We start from the raw sequence: 6,773 nt of genomic DNA, 5'->3' as shown, positions 1-6,773 counted from the left end.
TCTGTTTCCCCATTGCTTCATGGCAGTTCTTGACCTTAAAGATGCATACTATCATCTTCCAATCTTCAGAGAGCATCAACAATATCTACGGGTGGCAGTTATGGTCAAAGGTCAGATACGGCATTATCAATACACATCAATGCCCTTTGGACTATCAATAGCCCCTAGAGTTTTCACAAAACTGATGTCAGAGGTAATGTCATATTTGAGGTTAAAAGATACCCTATTTAGATGACCTATTGATAGTCGGGAACTCTTTCTCAATGTCATCAACGCTTATTTGATTCAATTTCATCCTTACAGGGGTTAGGGTGGTTAGTGAATTGGGAAAAATCTAAATTGTCCCCCACAACTGAGCAAAAATTTTTAGGAATTATTCTAGACTCTACAAATCAAATGTGCTTTCTTCCCGAGTCAAAACAAATAGCAATCATAAACAAAGTACAATCAGTGATTAACCACCCCCTAATTTCCCTAAGAGAAGGTATGTCCCTTCTTGGTTCCTTCACTTCTTGTATTCCAGCTGTTCCGTGGGCCCAATTCCATAGCAGGAAATTGCAGTATACAATACTTCGTGAGGAAGAAAGGTTACATGGCCGATTAGATACTCGTATTTCCTTAACGACAGACGTGATACAATCTCTCACTTGGTGGTTAAATCCGAATCATCTTTCCAGTGGGGTCCCCTGGGCGGTTAAACCATCAAAAACTGTTTTCACTGACGCCAGTCCTAGTGGTTGGGGAGCACATTTAGAAAACCAAATAGTGCAAGGTCTGTGGTCTCCTAGAGAATCAGATGATTTTTCTAATAAAAAAGAGCTGAAGGCTGTTTATCATGCCTTATCTGAATTTCTTCCGCAGCTACACGGAACACATACAAGTCTTCTCAGACAACATGACAGCAGTAGCCTATATAAACCATCAAGGAGGAACAAGATCGGAAGGACTCATGTCTATAGCCAACGATATTCTAGCCATGGCAGAGGAACACCTCCTGTCCCTATCAGCGCTACATGTGAGAGGAATCGACAATTCGAGGGCAGATTTCCTCAGTCGCCACACTCTCCACCAAGGAGAGTGGGTTCTAAATCGTCGTATCTTTTGTATGATAATAAAAAAAGTGGGGCACTCCCGAGATAATCTCTTTGCGACAAGACAAAACAGGCAAGTCAAAAAATTTGCATCATTGTTCCGATCTGACAATCCAGATATCTTCGACGCCCTACAAGTACCATGGGTATTCAAGAAGGCATATGCCTTTCCCCGCTGATACTACTTCCGACAGTGATCAGGAAGATAAGGGAGGACAGAGCAAACGTGATCCTAATTGCTCCGTTCTGGCCCAAGAGGCCATGGTTTTCCTGGCTGAGAGCCATGTCAATCTCAGACCCATGGATCCTCCCGGAGGATCGGGATCTTCTCTTCCAGGGCCCCTTCAACCACCCTCAGGTGAAGGGTCTACGGTTAACAGCCTGGAACTTGAGAGGCAGCTGCTAAAGATGAGAGGGTTCTCAAACAAAGTGATTGACACTCTACTACTAAGTAGAAAAAAGTCCACTACCTCCATCTATGCAAGTGTGTGGGAAAAATTTCTAAACCTCTACCCAACGGCCCTGTCAAACGAAATTCATATTCCTATAATTCTAGAATTTCTTCAAAAAGGGCGCGATCTAGGTCTGGCAGTCAGTACCTTTAAAAGTACACATTTCTGCGCTGGGGGCTTTATATGGTCTTGATATCGCAGGTAATAAGTGGGTAGCCAGATTTGTTGCAGCATGCCAGAGGTCAGAAACAGTTCGAACTCCCCATGTACCACCTTGGGATGTTAATTTAGTTCTCGAAGCTCTTACAGATCACCCTTTTGAGCCTCTACATTCAGCTCACATAAAACATGTCTCCCTCAAGACAGCTCTTCTTGTCGCCTTAGTATCAGCGAGAAGAGTAAGTAACATACAGGCACTATCGATAGATCCTCTCTTTGTCTATATTCCCAGATAGAGTTGTCCTTAAGACAGACCCTTCATACTTACCCAAAGTATGCACTAAATTTCACAGATCGCAAGAAATTTTCCTTCCCTCCTTCTATGATAACCCTACAAGTCAGGAAGAACAAAAATACCACACATTGGATGTGAGGAGAGCCATATTAGCCTATTTAGATAGGACTAGTGCCTGGAGGAAGAGCAGGGCTCTCTTTGTTTCTTTCCAGGGTCATAGAAAAGGAGCCGGAATCACGAAGGGTACTTTATCTCGGTGGATTCGAGATGAAATATGTCTGGCCTATTCATCCAAAGGGGAGAATCCGCCTGAGACCGTAAGAGCACATTCCACCCGGGCGATTGCATCATCCTGGGCTGAACGAGCGGAGGTTCCGATAGAAGAGATATGTAAGGCCGCAACCTGGTCTTCGCCTACTACCTTCTATAATCACTATAGATTAGATCTATCTGCCTCATCTGACTTGTCCTTCGGTAGATCAGTCCTTAACACGGTGATCCCTCCCAAATGACTATCTCTGAAAGTCTCTCAAGTGGGTGCTGTCGTGGCGAAGAGAAAACACCGGATTACATACCAGTAATGCTCTTTTATAGAGCCACGACAGCACCCCTTCACTTCCCACCCTTACAGGTTTTTTTATTTAGAAGCACGGTTAAGGGTGTTTGGTTCTTGTAGTTAGCCATACTTAAGTTAACTAGTTATAAACGATGATATTGAATGACCTACTAAAGTCTGGTGGGCGGTTCCTCGCAATCTCTGTAAACCCAACTGTGGGAGCGAGGGGGACCGCCCCTTTTATTCTCTCCATAGGGTTTCCTGTTCCTAGGGGCGGAACCCCTCTCTCAAGTGGGTGCTGTCGTGGCTCTATAAAAGAGCATTACCGGTACGTAATCCGGTGTTTTATTTCTATACTTGTGAAAAGTATTCACCCCCCACACACCCATGCCTTTTTCATGTTTTGCTACCTCACCACCTGAAATTCTATCCGAAATTTTTCAGTATATGTCCGATCACCATTTTCATTCTATCATGCTATTCAAAGGGAGTCATCTGCCACGCAGAATGTGTGTGTTAAGATTTATATAGTTCTGACCACAAGAGAACTTGTAAGGGACATAGAAAAAAGACTTACAGCAGAGGATCCATCTCTTCTCAAAACCATCCCTAAGCACTCCTACACACAACCAAAGAAATGGGCAATTGCTAAAAGTCAAAGCTATTGACATGGTTCCTCTTGGTAGCAGGGGTGGCAATCTCGGTAAATCCTTAGTTCAAATGGAAAGTAAATGGATTTTCAGGTTGTGAAGTATTGCTCCTAATGGTCATAATGAAAACCATATAATAATAATAATAATAATGCTTTCTTATAATAGATTCTAGTTAACCATGATTTTCTTAAAGGCTTTAGTGGGGTATATGTATATATTTATAATGTAAACTAGATGGTGGTCTGATTCTAGCGCATCGGGTATTCTAGAATATGCATGTCCCCGTAGTGTATTGCCCAGCCACGTAGTGTATTGCCCAGTCACGTAGTGTATTGCCCAGCCACGTAGTGTATTGCCCAGTTACGGAGTATATTGATTCTAATGCATCGGGTATTCTAGAATATTCATGTCCCCGTAGTATATGGACAATGATGATTCCAGAATTTGCGGCAGATTGTGCCCGTTGCTGATTGGTCGAGGCAACCTTTATGACATCATCGTCGCCATGGCAACCATTATGACATCTACGTCGATAATGTGCCCGTCGCTGAATCAGAAACGTGGGATTTCTACGTCCTTTGACATCATCGTCGCTGTGCCCGCTGCTGATTGGTCGAGGCTGCCAGACCAATCAGAGATGCAGGATTTCCAAGACAGACAGACAGACAGACGGAAAAACCCTTAGACAATTATATATATATATATATATATATATATATATATATAATGTTTTTAAACTGATTTTAATCTTTGTGCCTTTTATTTATATAGTCATGGATGCTTACCCACTGTTTGGGCCTTCTTGGTGTCCCGTGCTTGTTGATGTATTCATCACTGGCTTGTACCGGATGCGGATCTGGTGCTATGGATCATACGAATGAAGTGCAGGTGATATTGGGAACATGAAGTTTGGTAAAGATTGGCATTTCTCATCCTCCATATCCAATTCTGGGAAAAGAGAAAAAATGTATTTATTGTAGTGGTGATGTGTGAGACCCCTTGGCTCCTTTTATTATAAGGAACAATACAGAGGCCACCCCGTTGATATTTATTTTAGAACTTTATTGGTCTAGATATCTTAGACTAGGGAGTAACCTACATAACGTGCTGCGAATCTCACTAAGTGACAGCTGTCACCAATCATCATATACTAGATATATCAAGAATCCTGGATTTGCTGCAGGCAGGATTCAATAGGGGATTAAGAGTGTACCCTGAGAGTGCACTGAGAGGCACGGAGCGTATAATTATATATATATATATATATATATATATATATATATATATATATATATATATATATATATATATATATATATATATATATATATATATATAAATTTATATTTTTTTTTTTTTTTATTCTCCTCTAGCGGCCCACCCCTGGATAGCAATATTTCCCAGGGCTGTACAGAGATTGAAGCTCTTGGTGAGGAGATCTTTGTCACATAGTGACCTGAACCTGGTACTTAATGCGCTATGCAAGCACTTGCACAAGCCAGTGAGTAACGTAGACATTAGCAAGCTCTCATTTAAAACCGCCTTTCTGTTTGCTAGAACATCAGTCAAGAGGGTAGGAGAACTACAGGCCCTATCTATTAGGGATCCTTATCTTCAAGTATTCGAGGACCGAATAGTTTTGAGGTTTAACCCTGCTTTCCTCCCCAAAGTGGTGTATGTTCCAAATATGAATCAGGAAGTTGTTTTTCCTTCTTTGTGCCAGCATCCAAAAATCATAAAGAACAGACTTTCCACTATTTACTGTAGATGCAAGACAGATGATTATCTATTACCTGGAAGCTACCAGGGACTGTAGACAGGACTCAAACTTGTTTGTCCAATATGGGGGTATTAATACGGGGAAGAAAGTGTCAAAATCCACGATTGCGAGGTGGATCAGATGAACAGGGTTGCCTTACGAGGCAAAATGGAAACCACCCCCTAAAACATTAAAAGCCCATTGAACCAGAGCAGTATCCACTTCATGGGAAGAAAGAGGGGGATCTTCAATGGATAAGATTTGCAGGGCTGCTTCATGGTTCAGCCTGAGCATCTTTTCTAAACATTACAAATTAGACGTAGTCTCGGGACAGGTTGCCTTTGGTAGAAAGGTTCTTCATGCAGTCACCCCAGCCTAAAAAGGCCATACTTTGGTATTCTCCATAGTGCTGTCTGGAGTAATGACCTTGAAAATGGTAATTAGACCTACCGGTAATTGTATTGCCAGTAGTCTATAGTGACAGCACAGTTAGTTCCCTCCCCTTGATAAATTCTACACTTATGTGACATAACATTTGTATAAAGAATGTTTAATACAATTTGTTGAATCCATCCTGGTGTGGTATTTGGAAAAGACCTTGAGGGGTGGAGATGGAAGAGTCCTTTTAACCTCTCGTTATTTCCTGTCCCAGCAACGATAAGAAGGATGATCTCCATAGTGGTGTCAGGATGGACTCCTGGAAATACAATTACCGGTAGGTCTAATTACCGTTTTTACTATCTCAAATGGCGTATAGAAATATATAGAGGGAGGGCCAGGGCTGTAGTCTTGACTGAGGCTAATGGTCTTTGCGCACCCTGGCCTCCCGTCACATGCAAAGAGCGTACTTCTATGAGGGTACTTGCCTTTCTGTTATCCTTGCTTTCCGGATCGCTTCTGAGCTGTTAAAGACTCTGTTCACATTAATTCACACAAATTGAGACACAGTCCAACTTGTACATCAAACATAAAACTTGTTACTGTTCGTGGCACATCCTTTTCAGTTACATTTACAGCAGCGGGTTCCCTGCTCTTCATCTTTGGCCTCCAGTACGTGCCCGGGTCGTACCGCCTCTTGTGGTAACGCAGCATTCTCCCTGTCCAAACTCACTGTGCGTCCAAACTCAATGCGCTTGGGGATTCCCTCAGCCGTTTCGCAACGGATTTGAGGGCATCAGCCCGTGCGGCGAGTTGCCACATTATGGAGCCACCTGCGTCACCGTGCTGTCCGGGCCCTGCTTTCAACCTCCGTTTCAACACTGTTGTCAGTCCACTGCTTAGTTATTCTTCTGACCCAGTGGGCCCTGAATGGCTGGGTACTGCACTTTAACCCCTTCATGACCCAGCCTATTTTGACCTTAGTGACCTTGCCGTTTTTTGCAATTCTGACCAGTGTCCCTTTATGAGGTAATAACTCAGGAACGCTTCAATGGATCCTAGCGGTTCTGAGATTGTTTTTTCGTGACATATTGGGCTTCATGTTAGTGGTAAATTTAGGTCAATAAATTCTGCGTTTGTGATAAAAACAGAAATTTGCCGAAAATTTTGAAAATTTCACAATTTTCACATTTTGAATTTTTATTCTGTTAAACCAGAGAGTTATGTGACACAAAATAGTTAATAAATAACATTTCCCACATGTTTACTTTACATCAGCACAATTTTGGAAACAAAATTTTTTTTTGCTAGGAAGTTATAAGAGTTAAAATTTGACCAGCGATTTCTCATTTTTACAACGAAATTTACAAAACAATTTTTTTTTAGGGACCACCTCACATTTGAAGTCAGTTTGAGGGGTCTATATGGCT

This window comes from Ranitomeya imitator, chromosome 6 (assembly GCF_032444005.1).
Source record: "Ranitomeya imitator isolate aRanImi1 chromosome 6, aRanImi1.pri, whole genome shotgun sequence".
Classification (NCBI taxonomy): Eukaryota; Metazoa; Chordata; class Amphibia; order Anura; family Dendrobatidae; genus Ranitomeya; species Ranitomeya imitator.
This window is presented reverse-complemented; position numbering follows the sequence as displayed.